Source organism: Bombina bombina, chromosome 7 (assembly GCF_027579735.1).
Source record: "Bombina bombina isolate aBomBom1 chromosome 7, aBomBom1.pri, whole genome shotgun sequence".
NCBI classification, from domain to species: domain Eukaryota; kingdom Metazoa; phylum Chordata; class Amphibia; order Anura; family Bombinatoridae; genus Bombina; species Bombina bombina.
Window position 1 is genome coordinate 71,063,298 of NC_069505.1, and position 18,400 is coordinate 71,081,697.

Below are 18,400 nucleotides of genomic sequence, written 5' to 3' on the forward strand. Positions count from 1 at the left end.
AAACAATGCCAGTTTTCCATGTATGTTTAACATAATTCAAATAACCCATATATGTATATATAACATGCTTTCCTGTTTTCCAGGTGGAATTAAGAGATGACACACACAGGACGATACATGGGATGAAATAAGTCATATCATATGAATGTGAAATAAATGTTTATAAAGTTTTAAATACATCTCTTGAAATATAGTGAGATGGATATATGGCAGTTACTTTGATGTGATATGACTATGAAATATTGACATCTGATATTGAAATATAAATTTTCTGTTAGGTTAAATAAAAAAAAAATGTTAACAAAAGAAATTTACTAATGCAGCAAATTATATATGTTTAATAGGAAAAAATTAATAGTTAGCAATATAAATTATTCAATATAAATAATGTTAGACACGTTTCATATCAAAATGACCAGAGAGGTAATGTAATCCTACCCATCTGTGATTGATATTGCGAACTTATTAATATGGGGGAATTATGGCAATTACACATTTTATTTTTTATTTTTAAATGTTCAGAGATGTGTTTAAATGCATTGTTATGTTGTATGTCTGCTGCCACCGAAGGGCCGATACCGGTATAGCAGTTAAAGGATTTAGCTGTTCAAAAAAAAAAAAGGATATGTTTCCGTGGTGATCGAGGGCCAATCCAAATAGACATCCCACCTAACCCATGGGATGGTCAGATCTCGTAGGGCCACTCCCATGGTTTCATAAATGAGTGAAAAACTTATTTAAGTGAATGCAGGAAAGAGGGAAGACAGACAGATTTTGCTGATTTGAATGATCCACTGCTGGGCGTCCAAAATACATTCATTCTGATCAATCTGATCTACCTTTTTCTCAGTGATTGCAAAAATTTACTTATATATTTTCTGAGATGAAACCAGGAATCCTTGGTAACTGAACTATCAATTTCGGTCATTGCGGTAACGTATATATATAAAAAGAAAGAGGGTTGCAATTAATATTTTAACACAGATATATGCATAATAGCTGTAGTTTAAAGTATAGTGGAAAAACTTAAAGGGAGCAGTTTCATATTGTAGTTTATATTCAGTCTGTATATTGTTAAATACATATCCTTGATGCTTAATTGTTTTATCTATACAACTATAGAGTGATAACTCAGAATTGGGTTTTTACATAAATAATATATACAATTTCTGATGTTTTAATAGAAGTATAGATTGTCCTATTGTTTGAATTAACACTGTTAGAATTGTGTTGCTGGGGTATTGAGCTGTTAAAGATTTTGGAACCTCATTATATTAACAGGGTAAAATTAAACTATAAGTCATATTGCTTAATGTTTGTAGCTGCTATTTTAGGTCGCATTGTAATATTTTAAATGCAGTCTGAATGAAAGGTTGGTTTTAAAGTAAATTTGCATGAGCTTTGCATAGCATATTTTAAATAGTTTTTGTTTTAACGCATATAATATTGACTCATATTCTAATTATTACAAATATTTATGTATCAACATGTTCATAATAATAAAGAATTCAGATATTTATATTAATTTTGTTGTCTTAGTAGAAGTATATTGATTGTGGGTTCAGTCTAAAGAAAGATTGTTAAATATATTCCCTGCCATATACTCACACATTGTTTAGAGAATACTGCTAAGATTTTTATAAATATACTGACAATAATGACACATTTGCCTCCATTTTTAGCCCATTTGGACTTCATTCCTGGGTGTGCTTAAACAAGATGCCTGGTGTTTGAATTTTGGCTTTTCTCTGACTATTCTCTTGGATTATCCTATCATATCTTATTTTGCCTGCTGATACTTGACCTCTGCTTGGACATTACTTCTGCTTTTGAATATCGATTTGGTTCTTCTTTTGCATGCCCATTTTTGGTTCACAACCTGGTTTGTGCTTGCTGATTGGTGGCTAAATACACCCACCAATAAACAAGTGATGTCCAGAGTCTGAACCAAAAATTGACTGGCTCCTTAGCTTAGATGCCTGCTTTTTCAAATAAAGATAGCAAGGGAATGAAGAAAAATTGATAATAGGAGTAAATTAGAAAGTTGCTTAAAATTGAATGTTCTATCTGAATCACGAAAGAACAATGTGGGGTTTACTGTCCCTTTAAGCCTCTTAAAGTCTTTAACAACAGGGTATCTAACAGTATTCTTATTCCCATCCTCTAGTCATAAAATGTCATGAGATCACAGCAAGAGCAAAGCATTACCTCAGCACTGTTGATGCTGATTGGCTATTGTTTTTTTTCCAACTTGCAGCTGGACAGCTGCTGAGGTACAACTGTTTACACAGCACTTACTCTGGTGAGCTGAATAAATTGTGAGGTAAAATATCTTTCTTTTTTACATAGAGATGCTCAGGTGATATTTTCCTGTCAGCTGTTTACAGTTATACTGCATCACTTTTAAGTGATTTAGCATATGAGTATTATGTTCCTTTAAAAAGGTTCTGGGGAGACCACAGAATATTGCACCCCTTTATATGTATTTGGAGTTAGACAACTGAGAGCAGTGGTGAGGGAACAACGTCAGATGGCTGTTTTGTCTCACCCAACTCTTCTACTTAGTGACACTACCATATTTAATTCATTTTTTTTTCTTGACCAATGTTACTGCAGCTGGTGTCAGCTGTTCCTTTACACTGGACATAGTGTACAGTCACTAAATAATAATGATCACAGAATAAAACATAATGTAGCTAAACACTGCACTTGCGCAGAGAGCCTATTGTTCTTGCACCATCTGGTAATGACTCCATTTGTTAAAGGACCACTCAATGCAGTAAAACTACATTATTAATTAACACGTGCATAATAAAAAGACAATTATTTAACACCTACTCTGAATATCAAATAGGCAGTAGACAAATTTATTTTTTTCTCCCATTTCCAGCCCCCTGTACCATGTGACAGATATCAGCCAATCACAGACTAGTATACATATACCCTGTGAGCTTCTGCACATGCTCACTAGGATCTTGTTCCACAGAAAGTGGGAATATAAAAAAACTGTGAAAAAATTTGATAATGGAAGTAAATTGGAAAGTGTCTTAAAACTGCATGCTCTTTCTAAATCATAAAAGTTTATTTTGACAAGATACAAGCCCCACTGGTGTTCTGAGCAGCTGCAGTATTTCAAATGCTGGTGCACTGAGAATATCTAGCTATGTTTCACATGCACGTGCAGAGAAAAATGCTAACACTGAAACAGTGATAACTTTTACTAGAAGCACTTTTGCTAATACATGTATATTGTAAATGTGTTTCTATTCAAAGATGTAATTCATCTATGTGCATTTAATTTTGACTCAAATACGCCTAGGATTTTATTAGCAACATTTCATGAGTTGCAGAGTAGTCCAGTGATATGCACTTTAAATGACTCTTGAGTATGTTTACCTGCTTTATTGTGCTGTGAATAATCAGAGGGCCGATGCAGATGAGCTTTTACACTTTATGTAACTAACCAAAAGTCTAGTTAAAGAATGTAGTAGGGTCAGGCAAAATCTATTAAAGGGACACTGAAACCAATTTTTTTCTTTTGTGATTCAGATAGAGCATGCAATTTTAAGCAAATGTCTAATAAACTCCTATTATCAAATTTTCTTCATTCTCATGAACAGCAAGAATGTAAGTTCAGATGCCGGCCCATTTTTGGTGAACAACCTGGGTTGTTCTTGCTGATTGGTGGATAAATTCACCCACCAATGAACAAGTGCTGTCCAGTGGACTGAACCAAAAACGGTCTCGTTCCTTAGCTTAGATGCCTTCTTTTTCAAATAAAGTTAGCAAGAGAACGAAGAAAAATTGATAATAGGAGTAAATTAGAAAGTTGCTTAAAATTGCATGCTCTATCTGAATCACGAAAGAAAAAAAAAATGTGGGTTCAGTGTCCCTTTAAGTATGCAGTTCAGTCTCTCTTAAGGAGTAGAATAATTAGAACGTCTAGCGGTAAATTGCAGAAAAGACTTTCAAAATAAACTATTAATGCACATTGCATAGTAATTTACTACATCATAAAATATTTAAAGGGACAGTAAATGTTTTGTAATTTGTTCTGCAGTCTTTCAATAGATTAACATATCAGCAGAGTCGGAACTATATTAGAATATATTAAAACTGTTTTTGCTACATTTGGTTTTCAATGGTAAAACTGCAGCCACCTTTTTCCTTCTTTGTGCGAGCCAATCAGGACCGGTGTTTTGAAATGACCTGCCACTGTCATTGTGCTCACCATCTCTCCATAGTTAAGCACGATACCAACTTGCAAATGATGTATAGATATGTGGCAAGGTTAGTTAGGCCTGTAAAGACTGCCACACAGGCCCAAACTGTGCATAGGGTATAAATGGCATTTACACGATGGGCCATGACCAGTTGTGGGCCAGTGATGTAAGCCACACCCACTTACCATCATCTATAAGTGTGCACAATGTAGGGACTTCCTGTCTTGCCTACCACTACTTGCTGTATATGTGAGTCAGGTCAGGGATGGTCCCACCTCCTGTTCTGTTTCTGTGAGCCAGTTCAGGGCCAGGATCTGCTTCCCCAGCATTAAATTAAATGTTCCTCCTCCCAATGTCTGACTCTGTAGGATGAGAAATTGTTCCCCGCAAAGCTTCTTCCTCTGATAAATTTTCATTCAGTGCAAGATTGAAATAGCACCGCTCTTGGGGTCTGCATGTTTCTTTTCTGCCTGTTGTCGGCCATCTAGTATATACTTGCAGACTACCCCCTTTATGCTGTGACCTTGTGTCTGTACACTGTAATCTTGGGCTTACCTGTATCCTGTCCCTTGGGCAGGATTTTAGCTACAGGGGTTTCATGGGTCTCAATTGAGTCCACACATTAAGGGACCCTGCCTGGCTCCTCAGTCAGTAGTGACATTCTACAAGAGAGCCCATTGATGCATGGGGGACGATTTATTATATGGCAGGTGGCTATGATTCGCTGTAGCAAATCATGTCTGCCCGACATCACTAAATGCCGACAGCATACGCTGTCGGCATTTATCATTGCACAAGCATTTCTGGTGAAATGCTTGCGCAATGCCACCCCCCACACATTCAGGGCCAATTGGCCACTAACAGGGAGTGTCAATCATCCCGATCATATCAGATCGAGACGATTGCAGTCCGCCACCTCAGAGGTGGTGTATGAGTTAAGGAGCAGCGGTCTTACGACCACTGCTTCTTAACTCCTGATTCTGGCGAGCCAGAAGGAGCAGCATACCCTGCTTAATAAATTGGCCCCATGGGCTCCACCTACATTATGCTTGCCACTCTAAGGGAGAAGAATAACAGTCACAGAGAAGCAGTTCCTCTTGATGATGCCTGATGATGTCTATGGGTGCATGTTCTTGTGTAATTGTGAATGTCTGTGGTGCATTTATTCATACATGTGGATGTCTGTGTGTTTTTTACGGCAGTTTACATGTGATAAGTTCTTAGGAGCCTTTTGTTTTTAGTGACTGTACCTACACAGGCTGATGAGCAACAAGCAGTTATTCTTTATTTAACCCTTTCCTGATGGAACTGATCGGAACAAAGTTAAAATTTAATTCACGAGATTGTTCATGTGATCGCGTAATTTCAATGATGGGATCAGGTAAGGGGGGAGTGCCTATGACGCTAGGCACGCCCTCCAGCCCATGATCTCATTTAGCAAGTGGCTATGGCTTCAGGACAGCCAAACGGCTAGGACATTCCATGCCGTCCTAACGGCTCTAAAGCCCAACTCAGTTAGGACAACATGGAACGTCCTAACGGCATCAAGGGGTTAAATGTCAACTTTAATAGTTTCTGTTTTTTATTACATTTTCCTTTTCTACTATTTGGGCAATTTACAAAATGCAGTGACAGAAGGGTGTACAAATTTTAAACGTTTTTGTAAATTAAGCTAGTACATTATACTTGTCGATTTTGATTTATGGTTTAATAACAAAGGGGTTAGGGCAAGGGGTTGGCTGTTCTGCCTTAAAATGACCTAGTCGCAGTGCAGCTCTGCTGCCATGTTCATTTTCAGTTTCAGGACTGGAAAATCCACAATTTTCAGTCTCAGTTACAGGAAAAGGGGGCAAAATACTGTTTAGTGTACTGTATCTTTAACTTTGCTTTAATTTCCACTTTTAACATTTAAGACAATGCACATTCTGTGCCATGAGAAGTATAAATTGTTCAGACATTACATTTGTATATGTAACTGTATGTAGAATGAAAAATTAATTAAACAGTTTATATAATAAAAAAATATATTTATGTCTTAAGATATTTGGAATTATCTGCAAATATTTATTTTTCTTCAACACTGCGACTTCATTCAATAGGGGCCAAAGGTTCATTTCTCACTATGCCCTTATTGAAACAGAAAATAGTGTTTTACATTTCTTTAATTATAGTTTTATTGCCCTCCCATAAAAACACATATTTAGCAATGATTACCACCAATTGAGTGACACAATGAACTTATGATAAAAGGGACAGTTTATTAGCAGTGGAATTATACGTGTGATGCTGTTTCCTTCAAATTTGTAGTTATGTTAATTTCATCGTTCTAAATGAATTTTTTATGCTAAAAGTAGATACTTCAAGACCCATTAAAACAGCAGGTCTTCTGCCTTTAAACATGTCTGATTTCCTGGGACACTCATAAAGCACAAGAATCTTTATGAACAACACAAGGTTTCGAGCTAACTAGAAGAAACATTTTGATTTTGTTTTATAATATACTGTACTTTACACCAGTTACACCATTTTTGGATTCTGGCCTGCAAAATTCAGTAACTTTTGTTCCCTAACTGTTAAAGGGATAGAAATTTCAAAATTGAAGTGTGAATGGGTACATTTCAATTTTAAATAGAAGAATTTTTGCAATATACTGTCACGCCGCTTGCCGCACACCGCATCGTTCTTGCTGCTGCCAGAGACGCTCTGGCCATTCCGAGGAAATCAGCGGTTCCTTTGAGCATGCAACGATGACGTCATCGTCGCACGTCTCCTCCTTTCTGATGCCGGATCTGGAGCTGTGGCGCGAATCCTGCACCTATGTAAGTCTCTCTTTTTCTAACTACCTCTGCCCAAGTATAGGTGTTACTAAGTCTGCTTCTGGGTGTTATTGTTACTGTATGCTGGATTGATATACTGTTGCTGAACTCTGCTTGCCTGACCACTCTGCCTGCTTAAACCCTAAACTGCTGGATTGATATACCGTTGCGGAACCCTGCTTGTCTGACCATTCTATTGGTTTACCCCTGAACTGTTATACTATTGAATTTCCCTTTATTGCTGATTTCTGCCTGTTCCTGGTCCTTCTATTGGTTTACCCCTGAACTGCTATACTGCTGGATTTACTTGTTATTGCCGCTAAGGACTGCCCAGCCTACTGTGAGTACTGCTTATCTCATTTTACAAACTTTCTCTGCTCTGGGATATTTCCTATCACTCCTCTTGATGCCGGGATAAGAAGACTACTGGCCAAGTTTGGTCTGATAGAGAAATATCACACGAGCATTACATTATACTTCCAATAGCAAAAGAGCTTTTTCAGTGGGATACACACATATGGTGTGAGGGCCCGTGCATCAGTATTGATGATCAGAGAGCTGGTGAGTATTGTGTCTATGAAGACTTGATTTGTGTGGAGGTCTTGGCCCCTTGTTTTCCATCTTAAATGGGGTGGAGTGATTGGCTGGGACAAAAGGAAGGGAATGACATTCACGCGCTATACTGCACTTACTAGATAAAAAACAATAGGATCACATAAAAAAAGTCCTTTGTGTACAAGTCTGTGCCTGTTGTTGTTTCCGGTGATTTCAATGCATGGCGCTTCAATCTCTTAGGGGGTCAATTTACCAAGTGCCAGGCGGACATGATTCGCTGTAGGGAATAATGTCTGCCCGACATCGCTAAATGCTAGCTAAATCCTTGTGCAATGCCGCCCCCTGCTCACCGGCGGCCAATCCAATGCTAGCAGTGTCAATCATCCCCATTGGATCGGATGTGGGGATGTGAAGAGAGTATCGCCTATTGATTTTATGGTTTCCCTCGTGGGAAATCTTTTAATGGGTTCTCTGTTATCGGTCGAAGGGATTCATCTCCTACCTCCCTTTTCAGATAGACGATATACTCTTGTATATACCATTACCTCTGCTGATAGTTTTCAGTACTGGTTTGGCTATCTGGGCCTCCATTACATATAGAGCGTCACCCGCAAAAGCCGGCAATGCCAGATTTTGCGCGTTTTTGGTATCCTATATACACGGCCGCATATAAATGCGGCACGTATATTTCACCCGTCGCTCGCAATTTTTACTCCCATAAGCTAACATGGGATACCGTAAATCGGTATCCAATATCCAGTGCAAGGCCTTACGTGGCGAAAATGGAGAAATCTTACTCCATTTTCACCTCGCCATAAAAGGCAGCCATAGCAAACCTTGCGCTGAGTATGGGAGTACCGTAACTCCCTAAAATGCCTACAAAAAAAAACTAACACCCAACGCATGCGCAATGTCTATCTACCTGACAACCGCAATCCCCCACCACAATTACTTTAACTAGGTAGCTATTAAATAGTTATTAACTATTTAATAGCTATTGTACCTAGTTAAAATAAATACAAAGTTCCCTGTAAAATATAAATAAATCCTAAAATAGCTACAATGTAACTATTAGTTATATTGTAGCTATCTTAGGGTTTATTTTATAGGTAAGTATTTAGTTTTAAATAGGAATACTTTAGTTAATAATAGTAATATTATTTAGATTTATTTAAATAATAATTAAGTTAGGGGGGTGTTAAGGTTAGACTTAGGTTTAGGGGTTAATAACTTTATTATAGTGGCGGCGACGTTTGCGGTGGCAGATTAGGGGTTAATAGATTTAATAGGCTATGTGGGCTATGGCGGTTTAGGGGTTAATAATTTAGTAATTACTTGCGGTGTGGGCTATGGCAGTTTAGGGGTTAATAATTAGGCTTATTGCATTGTGGGCGGTTGTCGGTCTAGGGGTTAATACATTTATTATTAGGAGTGCGAGGGGGGATTGCGGATATAGGGGTATAAGTGTCGGGCTTATTTTTGGGAGGCATGTTAGACAGTTACGGGAGATTTAAAATTTTTGTTACTTTTCTTAGGCGCAGGCAGTTTCTAAAGTGCCGTAAGTCACTGGCGACTCCAGAAATTTGTATTTACGCTTATTTCTGGACATCGCTAGTTTATCTGACTTACGGCACTTAGGATATGCCGGAGAAATATATGTAATTACCCGATGTGCGAGGTGAAATTATGGGCAGTGTGGGTTCCCTCGCTTGCGCCGAAACCTACACCGTATATCGGATTGTGCCCCTGCTATATGTGGATGGGTGTCTTTCGGTAAGTATGTATCATTATTTAAGACACTCTCAGCTATGGTTTGGCGCTTTATGTATTATATAAAGTTTTAAATATATGTATTTTACTTATATTTGCCATGAGTCAGGACTATGTGTATTTCCCTTTGCAGTCTGGCAGTTTTGTTATGGGAATCATGTTTTAGGAAGTTTGTTTTACCTGGGGTATAGTCTTTTTCAATTTGACTTGTTTTTTCTTTAAAAACTTGCGGGCAAATTATGCTTGCAAGGGCGCAAAATGTTGTTATTTATTGCGTCATTCTTGGCGTGAGAATTGTTTGGTGCGAATATGCGTCCGTAATGATGCAAGTTCGTCATTTCCAGCGTCTTAGTTGGTGCTAGGTTGTTTTATGTAGATTTGTGGTTGTTATGACGAAAGTTGCGTCATTTCCATATGTTTGTTGGCGCCAAATAATTTCTCAACTTCCTTTTGCGTTGTGCTTCATTCTTGGCGCCAAAAAAATTATTTTGATTTTTACCCCACTTCCTATATGCTCCTTGCCTTCTTTATGCTCAGAGGGCTATGCTATTTGTTTTTTTGTCAATTTTAGCATTTGCATTCTTTCCCATTCCTGAAACTGCTATCTGTGGAAATAAGATATTTCTGTTTAAATGTTATTTTTTCTTTAACATTTTACAAGATGTCTCAATCTGATCCTGTCTCAGAAGCTGCTGTAGGAACCATGCGGCCTGAACACAGTTCTACCAAAGCTAAGTGTATCTGTTGTAAGATTGTGGAGATTATATCTCCAGCTGTAGTATGTAACAGTTGTTATGATAAGCTTTTGCATGCAGAAACGGTTTCTATTAGTGCTAGTACAGTATCTCTTGTTACTTCAACATCTAAAGTACATGATATCCCTGTTAATATGAAAAATTATATTGTTGATGCGATACAGAAGGCTATGGCTGCTATACCGCCTTCAAATAAACGTAAAAGGTCTTTTAAAACTTCTTATAATGATGATGAAATTTGTAATGACCGACAACATACTGACATATCCACCTCTGATGAGGATCTCTCTGATTCAGAAGACCCTATTTCAGATAGTGATACTGATAAATCAACTTATCTTTTTAAGTTTGAGTATATTCGTTCTTTGTTAAAAGAAGTATTGATAACTTTGGATATTGAGGAGTCTGGTCCTCTTGATAATAAATCCAGTAAACAATTAAATTCTGTTTATAAACTTCCTGTGGTTACTTCAGAGGTTTTTCCTGTTCCTGATGCTATTTCTGATATGATTGCTAGGGAATGGTCTAAGCCTGGTACTTCTTTTGTTTCTTCTTCAAGGTTTAAAAAGTTGTATCCTTTGCCAGTAACTAAGTTAGAGTTTTGGGGAAAGTTCCAAAGGTTGATGGGGCTATTTCTACTCTTGCTAAGCGTACTACTATTGCTATGGACGATAGTACCTCTTTTAAGGATCCTTTAGATAGGATTGAATCTTATCTAAGGAAAGCTTATTTATATTCTGGCTATATTCTCAGACCTGCCATTTCTATGGCTGATGTTGTGGCTGCATCAACTTTTTGGTTGGATAGCTTAGCACACCAGGAAACAGATCCTGATTTGTCTAGCATTATTCGTTTGCTTAAACATGCTAATCATTTTATCTGTGATGCTATTTTTGATATCATCAAGATTAATGTTAAATCTATGTCTTTAGCTATTCTGGCTAGAAGAGCTTTATGGCTTAAATCATGGAATGCTGACATGGTGTCTAAATCTAGATTACTATCTCTAACTTTCCAGGGTAATAATTTATTTGGTTCTCAGTTGGACTCTATTATTTCCACTATCACTGGGTGGAAGGGAGTTTTTTTGCCCCAAGATAAAAAGTCTAAAGGTAAATCTAAAGCTTCTAATCGGTTTAGTTCCTTTCGTCAGAATAGAGAACAGAAAACCACTGCTTCCCCTAAGGACTCTGGCTCCAATTGGAAGCCATCTTCAAGTTGGAATAAATCCAAGCCTTATAAAAAGCCAAAGCCAGCCCCTAAGTTTGCATGAAGATGCGGCCCTCAATCCAGTTCTGCTGGTGGGGGCAGATTGAAATTATTTCAAGACATTTGGGCAGGTTCCATTCAGAATCATTGGATTCAGAATTTTGTCTCTCAGGGGTATTGAATAGGTTTCGGAATAAGACCACTTGTGAGAAGATTTTTTCTTTCTGACATTCCAACAAATCCTGTGAAAGCTCAAGCATTTCTGAAGTGTGTTTCAGATCTAGAGCTTTCAGGAGTAATTGTACCAGTTCCACTTCTGGAAAAGGGTCTGGGTTTTTATTCAAATCTATTCATTGTCCCGAAGAAGGAACATTTTTTCAGACTAGTTCTGGATGTGAAGTTTTCTAATTAATTTGTAAGGGTCCCAACTTTCAAGATGGTGACTATAAGGACTATTCTGCCTTTTGTTCAGCAAGGTGATTACATGTCCTCAATAGACTTACAGGATGCGTATCTTCACATTCCGATTCATCCAGACCACTATCGGTTCTTGGTGCCCTTCTATCTGTAATCAGAGAGCATGGTATTGCAGTGTTTCCTTATTTGGAAGATATCTTGGTACTGGCTCAATCTTTTCATTTAGCAGAATCTCACACTAATCAACTTGTGTTGTTCCTTCAAAGACATAGTTGGAGGATCGATTTACCAAAGAGTTTCTTGATTCCTCAGTCAAAGTTTACCTTTTTAGGTTTCCAGATAGATTCAGTGTCCATGACTCTGTCTTTAACAGACAAGAGACGAATTAAATTGGTTTCTGCCTGTCGAAACCTTCAGTCTCGATCATTCCCTTCAGTGGCTATGTGCATGGAAGTTTTAGGTCTCATGACTGCAGCATCTGACGTGATCCCCTTTGCTCGTTTTCATATGAGACCTCTGCAGTTTTGCATGCTGAATCAATGGTGCAGGGATTATACAGAGATTATACTCGGATATCACAGTTGATATACTTAAATCCCAACATTCAATTCTATCTGTCCTGGTGGTTGGACCATCATCAAATTCTTCAAGGGGCCTCTTTTGTTAATCCTTCCTGGACTGTGATTTCAACAGATGCAAGTCTGACAGGTTGGGGAGCTGTCTGGAGATCTCTGACAGCACAAGGAGTTTGGAATCCTCAAGAGGCGAGGTTACCAATCAATATTTTAGAACTTTGTGCTATTTTCAGGACTCTTCAGGCTTGGCCTCTATTAAAGAGAGAATCATTCATTCGTTTTCAGACAGACAATATCACAACTTTGGCATATGTCAATCATCAGGGTGGGACTCGCAAACCTTTAGCGATAAAAGAAGTATCTTGGATACTGTCTTGGGCAGAATCCAATTCCTGTCTAATTTCTGTGATACATATTCCAGGTGTAGACAATTGTGAAGCAGATTATCTCAGCTGCCAGTCCTTATATCCAGGGGAGTGGTCTGTCCATCTAGATGTATTTTATCAGATTGTACAGATGAGGAGTCTTCCCGAAATAGATCTGATGGCGTCCTTTACAGGTCCAGGGATCCTCAGGCGGAGATGGTGGATGCGTTAGCAGTTCCTTGGTTTTACCATCCTGCTTACATTTTTCTGCCTCTAGCTTTCCTTCCAAGGGTGATCTCCAAGATCATAATGGAACAATTGCATGTGTTTCTGATAGCACCAGCATGGCCTCACAGGTTTTGATATGCGGATCTTGTCCGAATGTCCAGTTGCCAACCTTGGTCACTTCCTTTAAGGACCTTCTGTTTCAAGGGCCGTTTTGTCCATCAGGATCTCAAATCGCTAAATTTGAAGGTATGGAAATTGAACGCTTAGTGCTTAGTCATAGAGGTTTCTCTGACTCAGTGATTAATACTATGCTACAGGCTTGTAAGTCTGTTTCTAGGAAGATTTATTATCAGGTTTCTTGGTGTACTTCACATAAATTCTCTTGGCATTCTTTTAGAATTCCTAGAATTTTACAATTTCTTCAGGATGGTTTGGATAAGGGTTTGTCTGCAAGTACTTTGAAGGGACAAATATCTGCTCTTTCTGTTCTATTTCATAGAAAGATCGCTAAACTTCCTGATATTCATTGTTTTGTTCAGGCTTTGGTCCATATCAAGCCTGTTATTAAGTATATTTCTCTTCCTTGGAGTCTTAATTTGGTTTTAAAGATTTTGCAGGCTCCTCCTTTTGAGCCTATGCATTCTTTGGATATTAAACTACTTTCTTGGAAAGTGTTGTTCCTTTTGACCATCTCTTCTGCTAGAAGAGTTTCTGAACTGTCTGCTCTCTCTTGTGAGTCTCCTTTTCTGATTTTTCATCAGGATAAAGCTGTTTTGTGGACTTTGTTTAAATTTCTTCCTAAGGTTGTGAATTCTAACAACATTAACAGGGAAATTGTTGTTCCTTCCTTGTGTCCTAATCCTAAGAATGCTCTTGAAAGATCTTTACATTCTTTAGATGTTGTAAGAGCTTTGAAATACTATATTGAAGCTACTAAGTATTTTAGAAAGACTTCTAGTCTATTTGTTGTTTTTTTCTGGTTCCAGGAAAGGCCAGAAAGCTTCTGCCATTTCTTTGGCATCTTGGTTAAAGCTTTTGATTCACAAGGCTTATTTGGAGGTGGATCAGTCTCTGCCTCAGAGAATTACAGCTCATTCTACTAGATCAGTCACCACTTCTTGGGCTTTTAAGAATGAAGCTTCAGTTGATCAGATTTGCAAAGCAGCAACTTGGTCTTCTTTGCATACATTTACTAAATTCTACCATTTTGATGTATTTGCTTCTCCAGAAGCAGTCTTTGGTAGAAAAGTTCTTTAGGCAGCTGTCTCAGTTTGATTCTTCTGCTTATGATTTAAGTTTTTAAGTAAGACATATTTTTTTTGTTTGGATTTATTTTTTTCAGCGGAATTAGCTGTTATTATTTTATCCCTCCCTCTCTAGTGACTCTTTTGTGGACTTCCACATCTTGGGTATTTCTATCCCATAGGTCACTAGCTCATGGACTCTTGCCAATCACATGAAAGAAAACATAATTTATGTAAGAACTTACCTGATAAATGAATTTCTTTCATATTGGCAAGAGTCCATGAGACCCACCCTATTTTTATGGTGGTTATGATTTTTGTATAAAAGCACGATTATATTTCCAGTTCCTCTTTTTGTATGCTTTTTTAATCCTTATTTTATCACCCCACTACTTGGCTATTCATTAAACTGAATTGTGGGTGTGGTGAGGGGTGTATTTATAGGCATTTTGAGGTTTGGGAAACTTTGCCCCTCCTGGTAGGATTGTATATCCCATACGTCATTAGCTGTCATGAACCAAGCCTCCAGACTAAAAAAGAAAAGGTATGGGAAGCATTCTGCTCGAAAGGGCTGTGCAAGGATTTGAACCTGTGGCTCTGTGTTTAATACTCTGTTTGCTTGTATGTTGAGCCACAGCCACTTCTAGTACTTTAGGAGTTTCAAATGCAACTTAAAAGATCTGTGAAATGAGTACTTGTCTTACTTGTAATTACACCTGTGCAAAACACAGGTGCTCTCAATTTTGAATTTACTCAGAACCAATCCTGTACAAAACCTCCCTATTTAAGGCTGGCTATTAGGCTGCATATTGTCTTGACATTGTTTCTGTTTTGTCACAAGCCAGAACCTGTTTCCTGTACTTCAGTACATTTTTGGAGGAAGACTTCACCTTGGCACCTGTTTACAAGTTTGTTTCCTGCTTTATGCAAATCCTGCACTTCAGTTATTACCAGGACAAAGACTTTGGCCTATAGTTATCAATGTCTGTTGGACCTGATCCGACAGAGCAGATCAGGTCCGACAGATCTTGCTGAATACGGCGAGCAATACGCTCGCCGTATTCAGTATTGCACCAGCAGCTCACAAGAGCTGCTGGTGCAATGCCGCCCCCTGCAGACTCGCGGCCAATAGGCCGCCAGCAGGGGGTTGTCAATCAACCCGATCGTTCTCGATCGGGTTGATTTCCAGTGATGTGTGTCCACCTGCTCAGAGCAGGCAGACAGGTTATAGAGCAGCGGTCTTTGTGACCGCTGCTTCATAACTGCTGTTTCTGTCGAGTCTGATGACTCGCCATAAACATGGGGCATCAAACTCCATTCGGAGCTTGATACATATGCCCCTTTACCTTTAAACCTGCTACCTGTTTGCAAGGTTGTTTCCTGCCTTGTGCAATTCCTGCACTTCATTTATTAACAGGAGAAAGACTTTATCTTTAAACCTGTTACCTGTTTACAAGGTTGTTTCCTGCTTTGTGCAAATCCTGCACTTCAATTATTACCAGGACAAAAACTTTACCTCTAAACCTTCTACCTGTTTACACGTTTGTTTCCTGCTTTGTGCAAATCCTGCACTTCAGTTATTACCAGGACAAAGACTTTCCTTTTTAATCTGCATCTGTGCTTACTTGTTTGTTCCTTTCCACTCCTGGCATATGTGGACATAACATACCTGAATAGTATATATTAAAAATACCCTGAAAGTATTTGCTTAATTAAAGTATTTTGTTATTTAAATAAATCTGATATCTTTTCAATCTATATGGCTTCTACTAATCTTCATTTAAAGCAACTGTCCCAGACAATGAGGCTCTCACAAAATATCCTGAGACAGAACATGATAGAATATCAAGACCATAAAAGAGAGACCTCTGGGATTATTACTGTATTGGAATCAGTATTAAAGTTTATTAAGAACATACTGGTTAACTTTATGGAGCTGGTGGAAACATTATGTCTCCAAATGGAAAACTTGTCTGAAGTTACCTTCCGATCAAGAAAAGGTTGTAAAGAACCCTTAACAGAAGAGGAAAAGACTCGACGAAGACAACTTAACCTCTGTTTCTATTGTGGGGGAACTGGTCACTGCATCACATGGTGTCCAGTAAGACCCCCTAGTGGATCAAGTCGAGATACAGTGAAGTTTAAAATGGATTCGCTAAGGGAGCAAATTATACTTCCACTTGCAAACTGAATGATACCCCTGGAGAGGACCCAGCTATGGAGAATACATCTATTCTACAAGCAACCATTTCTAACACACTTCAAGAAATGGTACCTGATTTGAAACAGATGGTCACTGGGAGTACAACTCCAACTACATCCACTACCCATGCCACTGCGTCTGTTTCTGCATCAAACACATTGGGGAACTCTGCAAAAATACTTCCTGGAAATCCTGCACATTACCTTGTCTCTGCCCTGGCTGGAGATTTTTCTAACGAAAGTCACTCATCAGACATAAAAGTGACAAACCTTTCAGCTGAATCAGACTCTGCCAAATTTAGAGATCCACACCTCCCTGCACCTCCTTCACCCAGCTACTCATTCACTGAGAAATAATTGGATAAGATGGTTGATTTGGATATATATGACACAGATAATGAATTCCTTGACACTGAAGGAGACGTCATATCCTACCCGAAGGTACTCTACCCATCAGCCAGTTAATTACAAGCTGCTGGGCATAATCAGGAACCTCCAAATCAAACACATCTTTGTATTTCAACTCTTGTTATGCCTACAGTGGAATCTGATCTGTGGAATCTGATCTTCAGATGTTTGAACAGGCTTTGAGCGCCCGGAGTGCGCTCTTTGGAGGGGGCGTCTGTCATGAACCAAGCCTCCAGACTAAAAAGAAAAAGAAAAGGTCTGGGAGGAATTCTGCTTGAAAAGGGCTGTGCAGGGATTTGAACCTGTGGCTTTGTGCTTAATACTCTGTTTGCTTGTATGTTGAGCCACAGCCACTTCTAGCAGTTTAAGAGTTTCAAATGCAACTTAAAAGATCTGTGAAATGAGTACTTGTCTTACTTGTAATTACACCTGTGCAAAACACAGGTGCTCTCAATTTTGGAATTACTCAGAGCCAATCCTGTACAAAACCTCCCTATTTAAGGCTGGCTGTTTGGCTGCATATCGTCTTGACATTGTTTCTGTTTTGTCACAAGCCAGAACCTGTTTCCTGTACTTTAGTGCATATCTGGAGGAAGACTTCACCTTTGCACCTGTTTACAAGTTTGTTTCCTGCTTTGTGTAAATCCTGCACTTCAGTTATTACCAGGACAAAGACTTTACCTTTAAATCTGCTACCTGTTTACAAGTTTGATTCCTGCCTTGTGCAATTCCTGCACTTCAGTTATTACCAGGAGAAAGACTTCACCTTGAAACCTGTTACCTGTTTACAAGGTTGTTTCCTGCTTTGTGCAAATCCTGCTCTTCGGTTATTACCAGGAGAAAGACTTTCCTTTTGAATCTGCATCTGTGCTTACTTGTTTGTTCCTTTCTTCTCCTGGCGTATGTGGACATAACATACCTGAATAGTATATATTAAAAATACCCTGCAAGTATTTGCATAATCAAAGTATTTTGTTATTTAAATAAATCTGATATCTTTAAAATCTATATGGCTTCTACTAATCTTCATTTAAAGCAACTGTCCTAGACAATGAGGCTCTCACAAAATAGCCTGAGACAGAACATGACACTAGCTCATGGACTCTTGCCAATATGAAAGAAATTAATTTATCAGGTAAGTTCTTACATAAATTGTGTTTTTTCCAACATATAAAGACATATAACTAAATAAATACACACACTCGCGCGCACACACACACACACACACACATATATATATATATATATATATATATATATATATATACTACCAGCAAAAAGATTATGGTGTAGATTTATCATGGTGTGAGCGGACATGATACGGTTTATCATATCATGTCCGCTGCACATCGATAAATGCCGATAGCATACGATGTCGGCTGCTACCCGGGGGTGTCAATTAACCCGATCGTGTTGATTTCTGTCTGCGGCCTCAGAGCAAGCGGACAAGTTATGGAGCAGCGGTCTTTAGACCGCTGATTCATAACTTCCGTTTCCAGTGAGCCTAAAGGCTTGCACGGAAACAGGGGCATCAAGCTCCATACAGAATTTGATAAATCGGCCCCTATGACTCACTGAAGGCTCAGATAATGGTTAGCATTTTTCAGCAATAAAGTTTTTAATTAAGGTATGT